This window comes from Pezoporus flaviventris, unplaced genomic scaffold (genome assembly GCF_033815535.1).
Source record: "Pezoporus flaviventris isolate CSIRO_AGI_PZ_B2104156 unplaced genomic scaffold, CSIRO_AGI_Pfla_v1 ptg000096l, whole genome shotgun sequence".
Taxonomy (NCBI): Eukaryota; Metazoa; Chordata; class Aves; order Psittaciformes; family Psittacidae; genus Pezoporus; species Pezoporus flaviventris.
The window spans coordinates 1,805,753-1,826,550 of NW_026892644.1; positions in this window are offsets into that span (position 1 = coordinate 1,805,753).

Below are 20,798 nucleotides of genomic sequence, written 5' to 3' on the forward strand. Positions count from 1 at the left end.
CACTGGCCATCAGTTCTTTACTGTGAGGGTGTTGAGGCACTGGAATAGGTTGCCCAGGGAAATTGTGAATGCTCCGTCCCTGGAGGTGTTCAAGGGCAGGTTGGACAGAGCCTTGGGTGACATGGTTTAGTGTGAGGTTTCCCTGCCCATGGTAGGGGGTCGGAGCTAGATGATCTTAAGGTCCTTTCCAACCCTAGCTATTCTATGATTCTATTCTATGATTCTACTGTGGAATTTTATATAGCACAGAGGTACAGATTTTCTGACCTGACTGCCTCTCTACAGAGGCGTACTGCTTACCAGGGTCTGATATTAGGGATGTCACTGACAGACTAACAAGCCTTGTACAGTCCACTGTTATTTGTTGATGTTGTTTCATGGGACACCAGTGATACATCCAGGAGCAGTCTGAGGAGTACCAAGGTGGATTACAGAGCCTTGGGAGTGCTGGTGATTCTGAAGCACAGGGTGTTTACCAATTTTTGTCAATCATTCTGGTCAAAAGGAAAAGGGGTTTAAAAAGGCCAGTCAAATCTGGTAAATCAACAAATGGTTGCGGGACTGGTACTATAGCCAGGAGTTCAGCTACTTAGACCACAGGACTCACTTTGAGAAACCTGGTCTGCTCAGGGTCGATGGGGTCCATCTGTAAGAGAAAGGGAAGAGCATCTTCAGTCACAGCTTGCCAAGCTGGTGAAAAGGGCTTTAAACTAAAGTTGCCAGGGGAGCCCATCCCACTTGTAACAGCTTGATGCCAGTGGGAGGTCCGAGAACCTGGAGAGGGATTGCAGGGAAAGCACCTGAAGAGCAGCACAAAGGAATTCCTGCCTCTCCAGCCCTCAAGTCTCTCGAGCCCTTAAGTTGTCTTCACTGGGGGCCCAAATTATATGCCTCTATGCAAACACATGTGAATAAAAAAGCACCCACTATAGAAAGTGAGCTTTGAGAACATCTAAGGAACCTAAAGTGCCCAAGTCCATATGACCTAGTGAGGTGCACTGCCAGTCCTGAGGCAACTGGTAGATGAAGTGTCTGACACTACTGAACATATTTAAGAAGCTATAGGAGTCTGGTGAAATTCCCACTGGAAAAGGGGAAGCATACAGGGGTATGTAGTGACAGGACAAGGGGAATGGGTTTAAATTGAAGGTGGGGAGATTTAGGTCAGATATTGGGAAGAAATTCTTCACTATGAGGGTGGTGAGGCACTGGCACAGGTTGCCCTGAGAAGCTGTGGCTGTCTCATGCCTGGAATTGTTCAAGGCCAGGTTGGACGGTGCTTTGAGCAATCTGGTCTAGTGGTAGGTGTCTCTGCCTGTGGCAGCAGGGTTGGGATTATCCATCCACACCATTCTATGATTCTGTGAAAAGAATTTACCTGTATATTGTCAATTTTTTGTGCAACCTTTGGTGTATACTGACTAAAAGGGTGGCTCAGGAAGGTTATATTAACATGGCCTTTTGGAGAAAAAGTTTGGAACATTGCCTTGAAATAACTAATGTATAAGCACTGCTGGCAAATGAGTAAACAGTAATCCCAGAGGTAATCCTAATAGTTTCAGCCATAATGGGAATTATTAATTTCCACACTTTTATTTGAAGAATTCCTCCCTTTTGTTAAACCAAGGAAGTTCAGAAGGCCTCACAAGGTTTTTTTGAATCTGTGCTTATTCAGCATACTGAGTGTGATAATTTTATAAAAATGGGTCTAGAGATGACATGGAAACCATAAGAATATCATTTTCCTCTCCTGTGCCGGGGCAGACCATTGTTACTTCTGCCTTGTAAGAATTCTTCATGTTCAATCCATGCTGAGCAACTGCAAAATCTTACTGCAGGCTATCATCATATCTCGAAATTTTAGCTAAGCCAGATGTAGCAGTCAATTGCTATAACTTCTGTTATAATGACTCCATAAGTGACTCTGCAGTGGGAAACATACAGTTGAAGTCCTGGAGCTTCTGAATTTTGAAGACAGTTGCAGACAAGCAGTGCGTGCCAGAGTGTTGGGCCTGGGAGCACTCTAAGCACAACTGCAGTGCTTGTTCGGATGTTGGGAAGACAAAAGCTAGAAAATCACATGTAGGCTGAAGGTGGATGTGAGTCCCCAGGGCTGTGCTAAAATGCTCAGCTACATGGCTAATTGAGCTAAAAGCAGCAGTTCTGCCTAGTTCAGAGCTTGCCAGATTTCAACCCTGCTTCTCATTTTCTTAAGTGTCGAGTTGTATTTAGTTCATGATGCTTTGAGTGTTTGCCATTGCTTCCACCTTCCATCAGCAATGTAACTGCGTCACAGTTCACTGCTTTCTAGTAACCTTGTGCTTCTCTCCTCCTCCCCATCATTCCTTGTTGCTACTTTGGGGTCTACCTTTAAGCACTTAAATGTATACCAATGAAGGGAGCTATAACCACATGCGTGACCTAAGGAGTTATGCTCTATTTCCTTTATCTATTTTCTTTTTTTTATTAGGTCCAAATTTGGTGTATCAGGTCAAGTTGCCACATCATCAGGGTGATTAGGAGCTAACTTGTTTTCCAGATTGATACAGGATTCTTGCAAAAAAATATAAATGCTTTCCTATCATAAAATCTGCAATACGAATAGGTTTAGAGAAGGCAAATGTAAATTTGTTTTTTCTCTACCTCTGGAAACCTTCAGATGGCAACTAAAATAACAGCTTTCTACCATAATATAAGTAATTTCACATTACTTGTGGGCTTTTAATTATTAAATGTAACAAAAAAAAAGTCTACTCAGTCATTTATTGTTCTCCATTGATAAAATTTGACCTCCAGGCAGAAAACCATGAGCAATTTCTGTTTGTCATCGAACAGAAACAGGTTATTCAGTTCTTTTAAAAAGTAATTCCCTGTGTGAACTGGTGAGCATTTGAGGGAGATGTGTAGTCTGTCTTATTTCTTTGAGTTAATTTTCCTTTGAAGTGATGTCTTCATCACACCTTCTCCCATAACACTCCCTCTTCCTTTCATTTCTCTTTTCTTCATCAACTGCTCCCACACTCCGGATCTCTCATTGCAGTGACTTGTTCTTTCTTTCTCATTTCCTGATGTAGCTGCCACCACACCATGCTCCCACGCTGGCCATTGTAATCCTGTGCCTATTACACTTGGTGGACTGGCAGAGCCATTTGTCTTGAGCAGCCCAAGACTTAGCCATTCATGGAGACTTTGTAGGTGCAGCATGAAGGCAGTTGCATCAGATTCCTGGGGGTTTTAGCCAGTTGCCAAAATAACTCTGGGTTGTGGAAAATACAGTAAAAAAATTATTTTCAACACCTCTATTACTTGTCCAAATCTGAATTTATTAACAGTACCAGCGAAAGGCATGACACTGGCCCTAAGGCAATCCCTGCTTCTGCCAGATTTCAAAGACAAAAAATAGAGGTGTTAACATTATTCAGAAATTGATTGCAGTAATCTTATAATGGAAAGCATTAGGCAACTTACAAACAGGGGCTGGTGCCAGCTCCCACTACAATAATAGTCTCTTCTGTCTCACCATACCCAGGCACTATAGGATCGGATTCAGGGCAAGGTGTTAATTGCCATCTGATTTGTATTTCAGCTTTTCTCACATACTCACTTTGCTTAACCAAATTGTCTGATCTTGGGGAGGAAAGGGAGACAGGGACATGGGGGACCACACCTCCAAAGAATGGGCACTAGTGGGGTGTGTGGAATAGAATACCCTTGCAGACAAAATAGCTTCAAAGTCTGTGTACGCTGCTTGATGCTTCTCTTTGTGGATGTTTTCTCCTCTCTGGCCTTATTAGGACAGAGTGGCTATCAAGTTTCATTGAAATGTCATTAATTTGCCTTGGGGTTTTTTTGTGTGTGACTGGATTCTTTCTCATTCATTTAAATACCTGGCTGGTGTCTAGGTGTACTTCCTGTCATGTATATGGCAGGGATGACTTTCTGGGAAGAATGAGGTTAAGAAAAGAGATTAAGAAAAGCAATTCTACCATACTTGTTCCACAATGAACAAAAAAGACCTCATAGTACATACAGTGAATGACCAGGCTCTCTTCAGTCTTTCATCTGGGGATGAGTTTCACCAGAGTGCTGAATCTGGCTGACTGTCTTTCAGTTTCTATGTATTGATCTCATGTAATTTAATGACAGGAAATGAGTAATGAAATTCAGCAGTGACAGACTGCTTACTTAGGCCAAGTGATTTGCATCTGAACAGAAAGGAACCCAAACTAATACTTTACCAAAAGATTTGTTCTGCTCATTGCTAATATACAGTCAAACAGATAAAATATGAAAGCTTTTATAACAACATTAAAGTATTACAGGTAGGCAATGCTAGAATATGTTCAGGTCTACCCCAGTGGTTTCTGATAGCCATGTCCAGTACCATCAGTGGCAATGGGATGCTGCATACAAGTTGGCCTGAAAGTGTTTGCAGCAAGATGGGCAGAGCTGAGTTGGCAATATCTACTACTTCACATAAATTCCAAGTAAAACTTGCATATCTGCTGGGATAATGTCTGAAATGGTGATTTTGTTTCCATATTCCTTCAACTGTTACATGTCATTTCTGAGCTACAATAAGGGCAAAGGAGGAACAGAAGAAGCCAGATGAAGTGTGATATTTTTTTAATTTAAATGTGAAGGTATTGCCTGGAGGTATTTTCTGCTACAACCTGAGGTTTCGGAATGGAAGTTTAATTGATGTGATGTCATAAAATAAATAGAATAAATTTATGAATTGATGTCTCTCAGTCTGGGTCTCAGTGGGTGGCAGGTATCTACATTAGAAAGACCATCAGGACTGGCACCTCTCTTGGCAGTGTCAGTTCGGAACCTAAGCATTAATTTGTCATGGGGATTACACTGTCCTTCAGGGTGGTCTCTGCAGGTGATGGAGCACCATGTTGTATTCATGAGGGGACGCCTGGGGCGGGGGGGGGGAGTGGCACAGGAGGCAGAAAGGCTAGTGCCTAACCAGAACCTGCTCATGCATCACTGAAAACTCTTCTCCAGTGGTGCCAATCTGCCATTTGTCACCACCACTAAGTGAACTAGTAACATTTCAAGGAAGATGCTTGTTTGTTTGCTTTTAATGTTAGGGTGTTTTTCAACTGTTAAAGGGCCCCTTGTTAAGAAAGTAATGGTGAGATCAGAAGGGTTTGCTTTGCCGTATTAAACATGGTCCTCATGCTGAAGGACTGTGCTGAAGGCCATTAGTGTAGAATGAATAAGAACTGGAGGGTTGGAGGCTGTTGGGGAGGATACTGAGGCAAAATATTGAAAAGGACTTTGGGCCACAGAGGAAGCATACCAAGGAAACAAGCTGGTCTTAGAAGGTGAACTGTCTAAGGAGAGACAAATGAGCAAATTGCTGAAGTTACAGTTAAGCCTTGAAGGGAACAGGGCTTCATCTAGAAGGACTGTTGCCAGAACATAATCTGGAAATGTAAGCCATGCAGATGTCTACAGACACAATTATGCAGGTAATAGGGCTTATCCCCATTTTTGTAAGATGAAACTGTCTCTGCGTGGGTGGGGTCACATGTTGTGAAAACTGAAGTGCTGTAACCAAACCCAAATGAACATTTGCCTTTATTGTATTACACTATTACTCCAAATTAGGGTCTGCAATTCCAGTTGTGAAAATAATAACAGGCTACTGGTGCTCTTCATCCCTATGAAGTATCTGCCAATATCCTCAATCCAGATGTACAGGGTGAGGTCCAAAGCTGCTTTTATTGTTTTGGTTTTTTATTTATTTTGTTTGGGAGGGAGTAAAATCTACACCTTCAAGGACAGGGGAATTTTCCAGCAGTACTCAATCTGCTGGGGTTTAGGTTCTGGAAATGCTGTGATAACAGATGGTGAGTAAGGGAAGGGAAACCATTTCCAATTAACTTTTAATGTCTTAATGAGAGTATGTTTGAAAATATCTATCTATGCATGTCGTCTTCTCTATGCTGAAAAAAATTTTCTTTCAAGCAACACGTAGCACAAGAATTTTATGTAGCTCTATTACATTCAGGTTCTTTGCCCAGGCAAGCATGATTGTAGGGGAAAACTTTGTCTGCCTATGTTCATTCATGGACTATACACATCATTATTGCTAAATAAAAACTGTGTCCTAACAGAAATCTTGATCGTAAGAGGTGATGGAGACAGAGGATTTGTATGGTCTGGGACATTACTCACTGTTCAAATAAAAAATAATAAAAAAAAAAAAGACAAAAGAAAAGACTTAGGAAAAGCCTCAGAATTAATACTTGACTAAAGAAACACAATTGTTGTAATTATGCCAGGTCTGAACTATCATTTTATGCCTTCTCAGTACAATAAGAAATTATAGGGTTGCAGTGAACGTTGCCATAACCATTTCAACATAGAAGTACATGACAGTTGCTAGCTTCATTTATTTTTGGTATGATCACTGCTCCCTACACTTTGAACAAAAGAAAATTGATAGGATTGGGAGATACTAAATCCTAGGTCTTAGTTGTACTGTTCTCATTTCCCTGCCTCTTCCCCACCATCCCATGTCTTTATATGGTTAATTTGTGAATAATCTTCTTTAAATGCCAATTACAACTTCTTTTAACATTTGCACAGTTTAAACAAAATTTATTGAATTTTATTAAGAGGGAGAGAAAACCAGTATGTGATGGTGGTGTTCAACCATGCCACTGGTAAAATTTTCATGCTAGGTCAATGCATACATGCTGAGTCTTGATTTCTGTTAAGGTATTTATTTGCTTTCAGAAGAGATATTTTTTGGAGGAGGAGAGGTGGAAATGGGGTGCCTCTGGCTATGGTCCACCCACATGAAAGTCTGTGAGAATTATTTTGTTTATTCCTTTTTGACACACCTTTCCTGAATTCTGCTTTTGTCTTCTCTAGTCTTAATCTTTACTTCAATTAATTGCTCTTGAAACTGCTTTGTAGACACACGTAAAAATTAATGAATAAATATTTCCCTTAATATTTGGCATTTGCTGAAGTTGTAAATGTGTATGCATTTGTATGTGTTTATGAAGATAAATACATGAAGGAAACCATTTTATAAATAACATATTTAAAATGCAGTAAATTGAACTCTTAGCACTGAGAAAGGAATTAATATCTGTGCTGTAAGTCAGAACGAGGCTCAGGCAACATCCAAGTCTCAAAAACAGTGTTAAGGTAGAATTTAAATGAGATTCAGCAATATAAATATATAATGAAAATACAAATATATTTCCTTACTTGCAATTAGTTGTACTGGGCTAACCAGAACTCATTCTAAATTTTCTGGCAGGTTATATTCTAAGCCAGCACCTTGTAGAAAGACGCAATGAAATTATTTCTTTACAACACCATGAAGGCTAAATGAGGACTCCTTCCCATGACTAGCTTTCACTGGCAAAACCATACATGATACTTAGTTGACTGAGGAAAAATGAAGAAGTACCTACATGCTATTTGTATTCTAGGCAGAATATATCAAAATGACACCTTCCTTTTGCAACAGGAAGAATTACTCTTCCTTGGTGACTAAGGACAATGTATTAATATGTGTAATGATTTTAAAAGGATAAGAAACTGATGCACTAGAGAAAAGAGCAGTCAGGATCTGCAAAGTAATCTACGTAAACATGAAAACAGGTGAGACCTGAAGCTGTACAGATTTACATCATGTTTTGACTAGAATTCTAGTCATGCATTCACTTCCTCAGTCTTTCTTCCTCCTTCCCTGTTCCCTCTTTTCCCTTTCTCCTCTCTCCTTTTTCTTCTCCCCTTCCACTTTTCTTCCTTTTCCCTCTTGCTTTCTTCTCCTTCTCATTTGCCTGCTTTCCTTTTCACCTCTTTTCTCACTTTTTTCACCCTTCATCCATTTCTACACCTTATCCTCCACTTTATCCTCTTTCAATTTTTTTTTTTAAGTTCAGCATGACGCCAGACAAGTTCAGGACTCAGCACTGAACTGAGGTGTCAAGATCCATCAAACTGAACTTGATTAAGAAACTGTGCCCAGTTCCCCTTTCTGCTAATAATGCTTTACTGCAGAGCGCAAAATGTCAGAATTCAAAGGAAATAAACAGTGAATACTTCCCTCAAGCTGATGGCACCCACTCTCATTTATAGGGACATATTAGCAAACTTAAAAAAAGGAAGCATTTCATTCCCTGTCTCAGCAGAAGGGTGAAGCAATTGTGTTTCACCTAGTTCAGAGCAAAATTTAGGATGCTGGAAAAGTTTGCTGCTCAGTTTCCTTGGTTCCTAGAAAACATCTGCCAATGCTGACCTTCAGCCTTTTCAGTGAGCATCAAACAGTACTGAAGGCATAAAAAAGAACTACTATCAGGTATCTTCTATGCCTATTTTGATCCTACAGGATAAAGCAGAGAAATTTTTGTAAGCAAAGATTTTCACTGCTGTTCATCTGTAACCCTGAAAAAGTACCTATGTATGTGTGACCCAACTTACGACAATGAGTGAGTCTAAAATGCCACATTATGGAGCAGATCATCTTGATTGCCATCACACAGCACGTACAGGTCAACCAGGTGATCGGGCACAGTCATCATGGGTTCATAAAAGGCAGGTCCTGCTTGACTAACCTGATCTCCTTCTATGACAAGATGACCCACTTAGTGACTGAGGGAAAGGCTCTGGATGTTGTTTACTTAGACTTTAGTAAAGACTTCAACACCATTTCCCACAGGATTTTTCTAGAGAAACTGGCTGCTCCTGGCTTGGATGGGTGTACTCTTTGCTGGGTAAAAAATGTGTCAAATGGCCAACTCCAAAGCGTGGTGGTGAATGGAGTTGAATCCAGTTGGTGGCCGGTTGTTCCGGGCCAGTGTTCTGGGCTGGAACAAGCGAATGTTCCCCAGGGCTCAGTGCTGGGGCCAGTTTTATTTAACATATCAATCAATGACCTGGATAAGGAGATCAAGTGCATCCCCAGTAAGTTTGTAGATAACACCAAGTTGGGTGGTAGTGTTGATCTGCTGAAGAATAGGGAGGCTCTGCAGAGGGATCAGGACAGGCCGGATTGATGGTTCAAGGCCAGTTGTATGAGATTCAAAAAGGCAAAGTGCCAAGTCCTGCACCTGGGTCACAACAACCCCTTGCAACATGACAGGCCTGGGGAAGAGTGTTTGGAAAGCTGTTCAGCAGAAAAGGACTTACAGGGCTAGCTGACATTCAACTGAGTGTGATCCGTCAGTGTGCCCAGGTGGCCAAGGAGGTCAATGGCATATTGGCTTGTATCAGAAATAGTGTGGCAAGCAGGGTCAGTGAGGTGATCGTCTTCCTTCACTCAGCACTGGAGAGACCACACCCCAAATCCAGTGTCCATTTCTGGGCCCCTTACTACATGAAAGGCCTTGAGGTGCTGAAAAGTGTCCAAAGAAGAGCAACAAAGATGGTGAAGGGTCTGGAGAACAAGTTGCATGAGGAAAAGCTGAGGGAACTGGGGCAGTTTAGTCTCAAGAAAAGAAGGCTCAGGGGGGACCTTATCACTCTCTACAACTGCCTGAAAGGAGATTTTAATGAGGTGGATGTTGCTCTCTTTTCTAAGGTAACAAGTGATAGGACGAGCAGAAATGGCCACAAGTTGCATTTGTGGAGGTTTAGACTGGATACTAGGAAAAATTTCTCCACTGAAATTGTTGCCAATCACTGGAGCAGGCTGCCCAGGGAAGTGATTGTGTCATCCCTGGAGGAATTTAAAAGATGTGTAGAAGTGGCACTCTGAGACATGGCTTAGTGGTAGACTTGGTAGTGTTTAACAGTTGGTTGGACTTGATATTAAGGGTCATAGAATTATAGAATCATAGAATGGTTAGGTTTCGAAAAGACCTTAAGGTCATCAAGTTCCAATTTCCCTGCCATGGGCAGGGACACCTCACACTAAACCATGCCACCCAAGGCCCTGTCAAACCTGCCAGGGATGGAGCATTCACAACTTCCTTGGGCAACCCATTCCAGTGCCTCACCACCCTTACAGTAAAGAACTTCTTCCTTATATCCAATCTAAACTTCCTCTGTTTAAGTTTGAACCCATTACCCCTTGTCCTATTGCTACAGTCCCCGATGAAGACCTCTCTGGGTCTTTGCAGCCTCTCTTCTCCAGGCTGAGCAGCCCAACTTTCTCAGCCTGTCTTCATACAGGAGTTGCTCAACACCCCTGATCACCCCTGTGGCTCTCCTCTGGGCTTGCTCCAAAGGCCTATTTCCTTCTTATGTTGAGGACACCAGAAATGCACACAATACTCCAACTGGGGTCTCACGAGAGCAGAGCAGAGAGGCAGGATCACCTCCTTTGACCTGCTGGTCACACTCTTTTGATGCAGCCCAGGATATGCTTGGCTTTCTGGGTTGCGAGCACACACTGAAGGTGGTTCATGTTAAGTTTCTCATCGACCAACACCCCCAAGTCCTTCTCCACAGGGCTGCTCTGAATCGCTTCTCCACCTAGCCTGTAGCTATGCCTGGGATTGCTCTGATTCAGGTGTAAGACCTTCACATTGTTGAACTTAATGAAGTTGGCATTGGCCCACCGCTCAAGTATGTCAAGGTCCCTCTCCATGCAACTGTCCAGCCAATACTTTATCCTCTGGGTGGTCCATTCATCAAATTGATGTCTCTCCAGTACAGAGACAAGGAGGTCATGCGGAATGGTGTAGAACAATTTGCAAAATTCTAGGTAGATGATATCAGATGCTCCGCCAATATCCTCTAGTTCTGTAGCCCCATCATAGAAGGCTACCAAATTGGTCAGGCAGGATTTCCCCTTAGTGAAGCCATGCTGGCTGTCACCAACCACCTTGCTATTTTTCATGTGCCTTAGCATACTTTCCAGGAGAATCTATGCCAAGATTTTGCCAGGCACAGAGGTGACACTGACTAGTCTGTAATTTCCTGGGTCATCCATTTTCCCCTTCTTGAAAATGGGGGTTATATTTCCCTTTTTCCAGTCATCGGGAACTTGACCTGACTGCCATGATTTTTCAAATATGATGGACAGTGGCTTAGCAACTTCATTCGCCAGCTCCTTCAGGGCCTGTGGATGGATTTCCTCAGGTCCCATGGACTTGTGTACATTCATGTTCCTAAGGTGATCTCAAACCTGACCCTCTCCTATAGTGAGCCTAAAGTCTTCATTCAGTCCCTGCATCTGTTTTCCAATACTTGAGCAGTGTGGTCAGAGCACTTGCTGATGAAGACTGAAGCAAAGATGTCACTGAGAACCTCAGCCTTCTCCAAATCCAGGGTAGCCAGTTCTCCCTTTTCCTTCTGGAGAGGGCCTACATTATCCCTAGTCTTTAGGTCCTTTCCAACCTAAATGATTCTATTCTACTAGAAAGTAAAGACATTAGAAGGAATGTATATTCAATAGCCCCATGTACTGTTGGATAACCTGGAGCAAATTTATTGCAGGTGCTAAGGGAGCTGTCCACTACCCTTTAATGTCCATCTGCATAAGATGACCATTGTAAATTATAAGATGCAGAAACTAGTAATGACATTTTGATATCCACCAGATAAGGTCTCTATTCACTTTGAAAAACATTCACTTTTAAGAATATTTGAGGGACATTAGTGAAATATTTGTTTGTCTGTGCATAAGGAAATGTGCTGAAGGTCATCTACCTCTGCCTTTCATTGTTTGCATTTCAGAAGATCCTAGAAATTTCCATGTCATTACTATTAATTATAATTAACTCAATGGATTATTTTTATTGTTAAAGATCTTAATTGGTTTGTCAGTTGACTGGTTTTATTGGTTGAATCCTCAAACATTTTAAATTAATATTTTTATTTCATACACTATGTATGTCTTCCTAAGATGCCATAGACATGTGATTTCACTGTTTTAACTTAAAGAAGTGATGGAAAAATAACTCTTTGTCTTATAGCTTGCTATGACAATGGGAACAAGCATTGTTCACTCATGAGTGTGTTCATGTGCATGTTCATAGAAAAGTCCTCATGCACTTTCATCCTCTTCTTTGAAGGCTTTCTGTGAGTGAGTAGGCTGAGATAGTCACATTTGTGACTCTGTGGGTGTACAGCTCACCTTGTGAAATATTTATTTTCTTTACCTGAAATAATCACTAGGATTCACCAAATTAGAGATACAGTAATATAGATAATGAAATCTGATCCTTGCTAATCACACTAAACTGTTCTGGAAAAGGAAGAGAAAGGGAAAATCTAAGCAAAACCTGTGACTGATTGTTCAAGGCAAGTTTACGTTTCCTCTAGTGGTTTGCTTTAGCAATTGTTGTTTAAATCCCTATATAGAGGGCCCATTAGGCAAAGGTATATTTTCTGTCCACACTGTATTTGAGCATTTAATGGAACTTAAAGGCATCGTACTGGCCTATTGCACAGGTGTACATCTCATCCAAATTTTGCTAGATCATTTTTGCTAAGCTGGAATACAATTTGAAAGATATTTATTAGATTTCTAGAACCAGTGGGTATTATTTTGGTTCTGTGACATAAAAAAAAATAGCAGTACTGTGTTACAGATATATGGTCATATTTGGGTTTCAGATGCATAAAGGTTAATTTAAAATAACTTTAAAAAGTATGGTGGTGGCTTCATGTAACTGAGAAAAGATTTTGCTCCTGTCAAGTTTTACATTGGCAGTGTGCCATGGTCATGACAGAGACATGAGTATGGTCATTTTAAACTCCAGAAGCTGGGGTCAAAACAATTCTTACTTTGCAATGAGGGATTTGGGTCCGTATTACTTCAATGTGAAGGCTCCAGTCATGTTTCCATTGTGATTTCACTAGCTGAGATGCACCATCTTCTGTAATAGACTCTTTCCCAGGGATTAAATGTGTTTACATTTGTGGTTACTTTGAAAGCACTATGAGCCTTTTTATTTAATTAAATTAACATTTATTCTCTTCAGTGAAACATAATGTGCATTCTGCCTTTATATTTATTCTTTCCCTTAGGCAATTTGGATAACACTATTAGGTTGGTAGAAAATATTAGCTTCACATACGATTGTGCTAGCTTTGCGAATTGTATTCTTTTGTATGTTTTCAACTCTTGAGTTTGTTTGGTGGAGAATATCATCCTGTAGGCTAGAATACATCTAACTGCCATTCTATCATATTTCAAGGGAGCTCAATCAAATAAGTTATTTCCTTACACATTGAATATGTTCGTTAACCTTTTAATTCCTCAAAACAAAAGTATCCTAACTGTACAGTGTAGTTTAAATAAACAAAGTAGAAAACTGTTTTTTTTTTCATGTGTCCTATCTTTTTTATTTTTTTTGGTATGAGAATGTGTTGATAAAGTAAAAATAAGTACTCAGATTACATCAGTCTGTACATGGTGAACTCAAAAGACTGGAAGATCAGAAAAAGAAAGAAAAGACATAATGGACACTTTTATTAGGCAGAGTTCATAACTGTCCTGATTTATTGCAGGTTTGTCATCCTTTTTGTATTTTATGCTTCCCATTTCCCACCATATAAGAAGGAGACTAGCAATACGGGTTTGCTGTCACTGCTTCACTTAACCTCAGTCAGAGCAGATGGAGTTGCCTATTTCCTTGAATGAATAAAATGGTGTTAATCTATGCTTCACACTATGCTTCATTAAGCATACCTCTGTGTAGTGTCAAGGAAGAAACCAAGTGGAGGAACTGAAACTTAGAGCACTTTTTTCTTTTTCTTTTCTGTAGTAAACAGTTTTGCAGGATAAGTATTTGAGATAGAAAACAGAGTAAAAGTGCATATGAGTATTTCCTAGGGATTCATAACTGGAAGAGCATGTCTAATACCATGGCCAGGCATTTCAGCACCCTTTAAAATAACGGCTTGAAAACTGTTTTTATTCTCCAGTTTAGTTCTCAAGTGGCTGTAATACGTATTGAAGGGTTAACATATTTTGAAGGAATCCAGTTCCCCTTTAAATCTGCCAGTTTTTAAACATCACAGTGGCTGTTTCATAAGACATTGTTGAAGTCAGTGCTATTCTGAATGAGTACAGAATGGTAGTATGGGAAGTTTCACAACTGATGCAAATTCACTTTGGTATGTGCAATAAATGGGATTTCTATATAATGCATTTCCTGTATCATTAGTAAGTCCTGCTCGGAACTGAATGAATACACTCCAAAAGATTTGGTTTCCTTCCCAGATTTCCTGCTCTTCTTCCTCTTACAAAACTGCCACTGCCTCTTGTCAGCCTGTTCATAAAAAAAACCAAAACGAAACCAAATCACCCCAACCAACCTTCTCCACCTGGATGTTCACCATTTGTTTCTACCTCACCCTTCTGCATGGCATTTTCAGGCAAAAGAAACTACTTATGGCGGTGTTTAAATTTGAGGAGAAAGAGCAAATGTTGGAGCTTGATGTGATGGTTTATGAAGACACTGTTAATTCTGAGTTGTAGCTATATTATTCAAGAGAAGCGAGTACTTTTGTGCAGACTTACTTTCCACTCAGCTGCAAGGGCTAACTTCTGCTCCCATACTCCAACTAACTGCGTGAACTAAACTAAAAGCAGTTTGTTTCTAAAACATATTGAAGAAGTTCCCAACTCTATCCTATTGAAACCTGAAACAGGAAAGGAAGTAAAGGAGAGAGGAAGGGACAGAAAGAAAAGGGAATATTGATATTCATGACACTTTAAAAGACAGAATGCCTGATTAGCACCAATGGTATCTGCCAAAGTTCAGAAGTTTGTACTCATAGCTGTTTTTTTTCTATTTTCACCTTTCTCTGAAAGTAACCTCAAAACACAAGAGCTGTGCTAACAGTTTTTCTAGTCTGTGAAAGGATATAATAACCAAAAGATTTTAAGAACATCAGTCTTGCTCCTCAAACACAGGAAGTGGAGACATCGAAGTTTACAGAATATTTGCTATAATCCTGCTCTTCATTTTTCTTTGTTTAGTCACTAAAAGTTACAAGCTTTAGTTTGTCTGAGATGAGTTATAGATCGTAAGTATTTCTTACTAGATTGTGAAATATTAAAATCTGTGGGCACTAACTAGTTGCAAAGTAAAATCACTACACAGATATTTTGATAAAGTCTGTATTTCCAAAAGCTGGACATTCAGTGTTTGAAAAAGACCCCCACAACACTGTTGTTAAAGGCCCACATTCTTCAGTATAATTTAATAACTGATACAAAGACAATGCAGGTGGAAATTCTTATTTCTATTGTATAAATTGCTAAAATTACCATGCAAGGAAAGAAAGGTAGAAAGTAAAGACGTAAAATGCTATTCAGGAAAAGATCAGATCAGTAATAAGATGGAATGCAATTATCCATTATTTTCATATCTGGACGAATAATTTGCTCATACAAATGCAACATGGACCATACTAATCTGCAGGTTTACAAATGGCAGCTGTGAAGAGGGCATACTGGAAAAATGGGAAACATTACCTAGTCTGGTAAGAGGCAGATAAAAAGGTATATACATTTAGATGTAGTGTTTCCAGAAGAATCAGTCCCCTGAGAAATGCTGCTTGAGTTTGTACATGTTGAAAATTACTGGGTTATGTTTTCAAAATATTCAGAGTTTCATGTTTCAACACTTCAGAATAATTCATCCATAGCACATCAGTTTCCTGTAGATCAATTGCATGTTTGAATATCTGGGTAAAGTATTTGCATATGTGCTATACCTAAGTAATCTAAAGTTGGATCAGGGAGATAAGCAATAGTAAGTGTGTAGATAATCTCAGCTGAGTAATGAAAAAAATTTGTAAATTTGTGCATGGATTACAGAAATGAATTCTTGAAAGACTTGGAAATAGGTTTTGGTTTTTTTCTTCTATTTTGAGCATAAAATACCCTAGCTATAGTTAATATACATGAAACCCAATAGCAGAATAAAAAACCTCAGCTCTTTCAGGCTAGGATATATTGGTTGTTTTTAGAGGAATTTTACTTATATTGGTCTTAGTCTTTAATGAGTTTTATTTTGGGCCCTTACATAGCTAGAAGCAACAATTGTGTGTTTCACCAGGATACCGGGAAATTCCTCTTCCAAAAGATATAAAGTTCCCTCATCTAACCCTGGAGGGCTTTAATTTATCAAAATTTAAGGTAATTAAATGTTTATATGTATATATATATATATATATATATATATGTACACATAGGTACAAAAACCATGGCCTGCAACAGAACCTTGCCCAAGATGAGCCCCCTGCAAGAATATCACAATATTTTGTGGTTTCCACCTCCTATATTAAAGAAGATGGATTAATGTGTTGGAAGCAAATTGTGTGGCTGAAATTAAATTAGGATATCTATTACAACACCTTTCAAAATAAAGGAGAAAATTCTTCAGAATATTTTCTGAAGGATGAAATAAAGTTGGCATTTGGAAGAATCACAGAGGCACTGTAGACAGTAGGCTAAAGATTTTAAATAAATCAGTAATAAACTGATTGTAAAAAAAGGCGAAAGTCTTATTAGGCTATGTGAACCAGTGTGTTACTTCTCCTCTCTTTGGCTCTGCAGAGGCAAAGAAGGTCAACAAGACAGCAGCAAAAATGATTGGAGGTTTAGAAAAAATATCATGTAAAGAAAAGTTGAATGAATTGTGGATGAACAGTCTACAGAAAAAAATTAGGCAGCTTATCTAGATTATATGAGAAGGCTGCTGCAAACACAAAAGGAATAATTTATTTTCTAATGTCTGTGATGGACGGGGCTAAAAGTAATAGGTGAAATTGGAGGGAAGAGTATTTACTCTGGATACTAGGAAAAATCTTTCCAATTTTAAGAGCTGCTTGTGGAGGTTACAGAGTAAGAGAAAATATTGGAGACACTTCAGTCAAGGCTGTTCTTGTCTTGAACAGCAGGATAGACTACATAACCTTCTGAGGCCTCCTTAAGGGTTATTTTTGTATGATTTTACTAATATTTTGATGTGTAATCACCTAACAATTTTTCTGCAAAGTATTTTATAATGAACTGGCCCCAGGTAGTGAAAGGGACCTATGGGTAGTCACTCATTTTTAATATGCCAGAGCTATGCAAATTTCCATGCACAGTATACTCGAAGACAGTATGAAATGGGTTTAATACATGTGATTATTCAGAGCACAAAACCAGGAGGGGAAGTCAGTTAAAATGCTGTCTTAATAATAAAACTTCAGCTAAAGTATAGTCAGTTACTGGCTATATATAGTGCATTCCTGTGCATCTAACCATACCTAAGTGCTTCTTCCATTGACTTCACTGATGTTCCCCCAAGCTTCAGCTGAGTTAAACTTTGCAAAATAACTGTCTGTAAATATGTCTCCATGCATGCATAGTTTTGTTAACACTCAGTACTCAGTAATTTGATAGTAACATGCTCTTTTTTCTTTCCTAAAGGGCATGAATATTGTCCTCACAGTTGAGACATTGTCATACCTTCTTTTTTGCCTTAGTAAGCATTGTCATTATGAGCTTCCTTGAGCTGGAGTGACATAAAAACATAAAGAAGAAATATTACCTTTCAATTTTATTTAATGGAAAGCATCCAAAAGTATTCTTTTGGGAGACAGTATTGAAATGACTAGTTTTGGCTAATAAAGACCTAGGACTGAAAAATAAATGTGTATGGTTTCAACTTTTATACTATGGGTGCAAGGAGAGATACTAAACACAATTTCTTTCCTAATATTTAATGGTAGAATATCCTTCTGGTCTAGAAGATCATGTCTTAACAGAGTCCCACATCCTTTTTCAGATCAGAAGTCATGAGCGTTGATAGCCTGCATAACTGAGATACAGAGTGCAAAAATGTTAGATTCACTGGTTCTCTGACAGTGCCCAGATCTGCATGCTAGAGTGTGTTAAATGCAGTCAATAGCAGGAATTGCATGACTTCTGGAGCCCGGCAGAGTTCAGACAGCTAGAGCAACTTGGTTGCATCACACATGCTAAATTCTTTGGAGATACACGTGGCACCTAAAAGCCCTGTTCTTCTGCCTATAAACACATGCATTTCTTGACTTCTTTGAAAGCTACACTGGGTTTATCTACGTGATATTTTCCAGGCTTACAAGAGTCTGCTTGGGCCGCTCTGTGAGCCACCATGAGCTTCCATTAGCTCAGCTGGGAGAGAAGTGTTATTAGCTTTGGCACAGCAATGTTAGCTCCAGCTCAGCACTGACCACATTCTGGTCACTGACTGCTTCTGGTCTGGGCAGCTCAGAGAGCAAGCAGGCTGGCCTGGCAGTTAGTCAAGGCACATGCAATCCTGGCTCTTGTCTGCATACTAAATGTCATGTCGGCATTCCCACCAAGTTAGGAAAGGGCACTGTGAAGAAAAAAAAAAAGATTGCTTAAAGGCTTAAAGAAGTGGCTGGCTATACCTAACGTTTGCTGTGAAAAGGCACAGAAGGTGAACTCATGGTTTCACAGTCTGAGTAATAGTTTACTGAGGTGTACCTAAAATATAGGGTGGATATGTGTAACTACACGCTTACCCTTCAGATTTTGCCCTCCTTCTTGAGAAGATTTCCTCAGCGGGAAAAGATCTGAGTTCAGTACGAAAGCAATTGCTCATTGTGTGGGTTTTTTTATTGTCTGTTGGCATGAATCAGAGCCAAGCTTCCTCACATTTGCTGGGCAACCAACGACTGTGCTATTGTGCTTTCACCAGCCAAGGAGGATGTTCATAACCCTTGGTGTGTTAGATATGTATATGTGAAATCTGATTTTAATCTGTCTTTATAAACATACTAACATATCTGTAGCTAGCCTTTAGGGCATTAGTGCCTGAGGTAATGTCTGGATTTGATGCCCCTCCCCTCCATTGCTCCTTGCTTCCTCTTTTGCACAAAAGCTTCTTGGCTCAGCAGCAAGTCTGGTCCCTCATCTTCAGGAAATATTTCTCACTCAAACGAGCTTCCATTTATTTCTGATTGTACACAATGAACAGCATCAATGCACCTGCAGAAGGAGCAGATGTAAATTTTTCTGATGTGACCTTGTGGCCCCATGGAAGTACCAGAGAAGAAAGAGCCTTAAGGGGACCTCATAAAATTCCTGTATGTTAAGTATTATTGCTCTGCCTAGATTACCTGCTGACTAACACTGCTTTTGAATCAAGTTTCATGTTCATAAATGGGTTAATCGGCCCTCTGAAAACACTATAAATATGCTGACTGGCATTAAGGAGTCAGATGTTTGGCAAAGCTAATCACAGTGAGAAAAGAGAGCAAACTTTACCATCATAGGTCTAATATACTTCCAAAGTAGTACCTGTTGGTAAAACTTGTTTCTGAAAGGGAGCTCCAAGGACAGTAATACAGTTGGATGAGATGCTACCAACCCTTCGTTGAATCCTGTGAGAGTAAGAATCGGCAAAGTTCCTTAGCCCGCCCACACATCTTACTCTAGCTGAAATACATTCCAGTTAATTTTTTGTCTTGTTCAACTCAAAGACAAGCACATGAACAGAGAAAATCCACTTCCAGATGATGAAAAAAAAAGTGTTCTCTAAGTAATCCTGGTCAATTTGTACTGCATTTTTCCTTTTTCAGCCAATACAGAGGTGGTATTGCTTTGTTACATTACCCAGCTTGCAAGGCTGCCTCTTTAATTACTGCTGTACCTGCACAAGCATCAGGCTCTATAAATCTATAAGGTGATGACTGATACTTGGACATATCATCCTAATTAAGTGCTCGCTCTTCTCGTAGGGAGAGGTTAGATCGTTTCTAACGAATCTAGTTAGTCCTTCTGTCATAACAAACAGTGCCCAGTCTTGCACACAAATGTTGTAATACCTTATCATCACCCTCTCATTAATATATGAAAATCATAGAATGTAGAAAGGTTTATCAGGCTTCTGTTGTGTAACTCACCTCTGATGAGCAGAAGTGTGTTTCATCACCATTCCTTAGGGAGGGCAGCAGAGAGGAGCTGCTATTGAGATAGATGAATTTGGGCCATCTCTCCAGATGTAGTCTCCTCTGTTTTACATCAAGTAAGCTATAAAAGTTTAACTCTTTCAATGAATAACTGAATGTTAGAAATGTAATCAGCAAAATGCAACACATAAGAACCAAAAGTTGGATGTTGCTACTTTTCAATGACCCAAAATAAAAGGCCTCAAAACATATTACGAGACACAGACGGGTTCAAATGTAAAAGAGTAGAAGTACAGTGAACATAATTATTAGACATCCTTATGGCCTCTGAGGCAGTGTTTCCTGCTTTGACTAAGGTCAAGAAAGTTACAAGTTTGCATATGTATTATACATGCATATAATTGAAAGGGATGGTACTTGAAGAGTTACAATACAGAAAGAAAAGTCTTATGCAGCTGAGGGAGGATCTAGTCTCTTTCTCTTTGAAGTCTGCAGAATTCCCCTTTGATTTGAGTGGAAGCAGAATTTGGCTCTAACTACTAAAGCAAGACTGAGACATTTAAGAACCACAATATCACTTGGTGACACTCTTTATTATAATAATTATTGTGTTGCTTAAGGCCAACTGAATAATATTGACTCTTACAAAACAAGGGTTTTTTTGGAACCGTTCTTATTGTCATCCAGAAATGGGTTTGCAACAAATATCTGTCCCACAACTGTTTGTTAGAATTTTTTAAGCTTAGCAGTACTTTATTGTGCAGCATCAGTTTATAAAACTGTTCATAACTGTATGCATTATAAAACAATATGCACATTGACCATAAGTGTAATTGTGCAATAGGAAAAGACATTTACACATTCATCACAGTTTGCTTCAAATGAGAAAAAAAAACGTAAAAAGCTATCAATAAGCAGATAGGGTTTTTCACATGAATGAAGCAGAT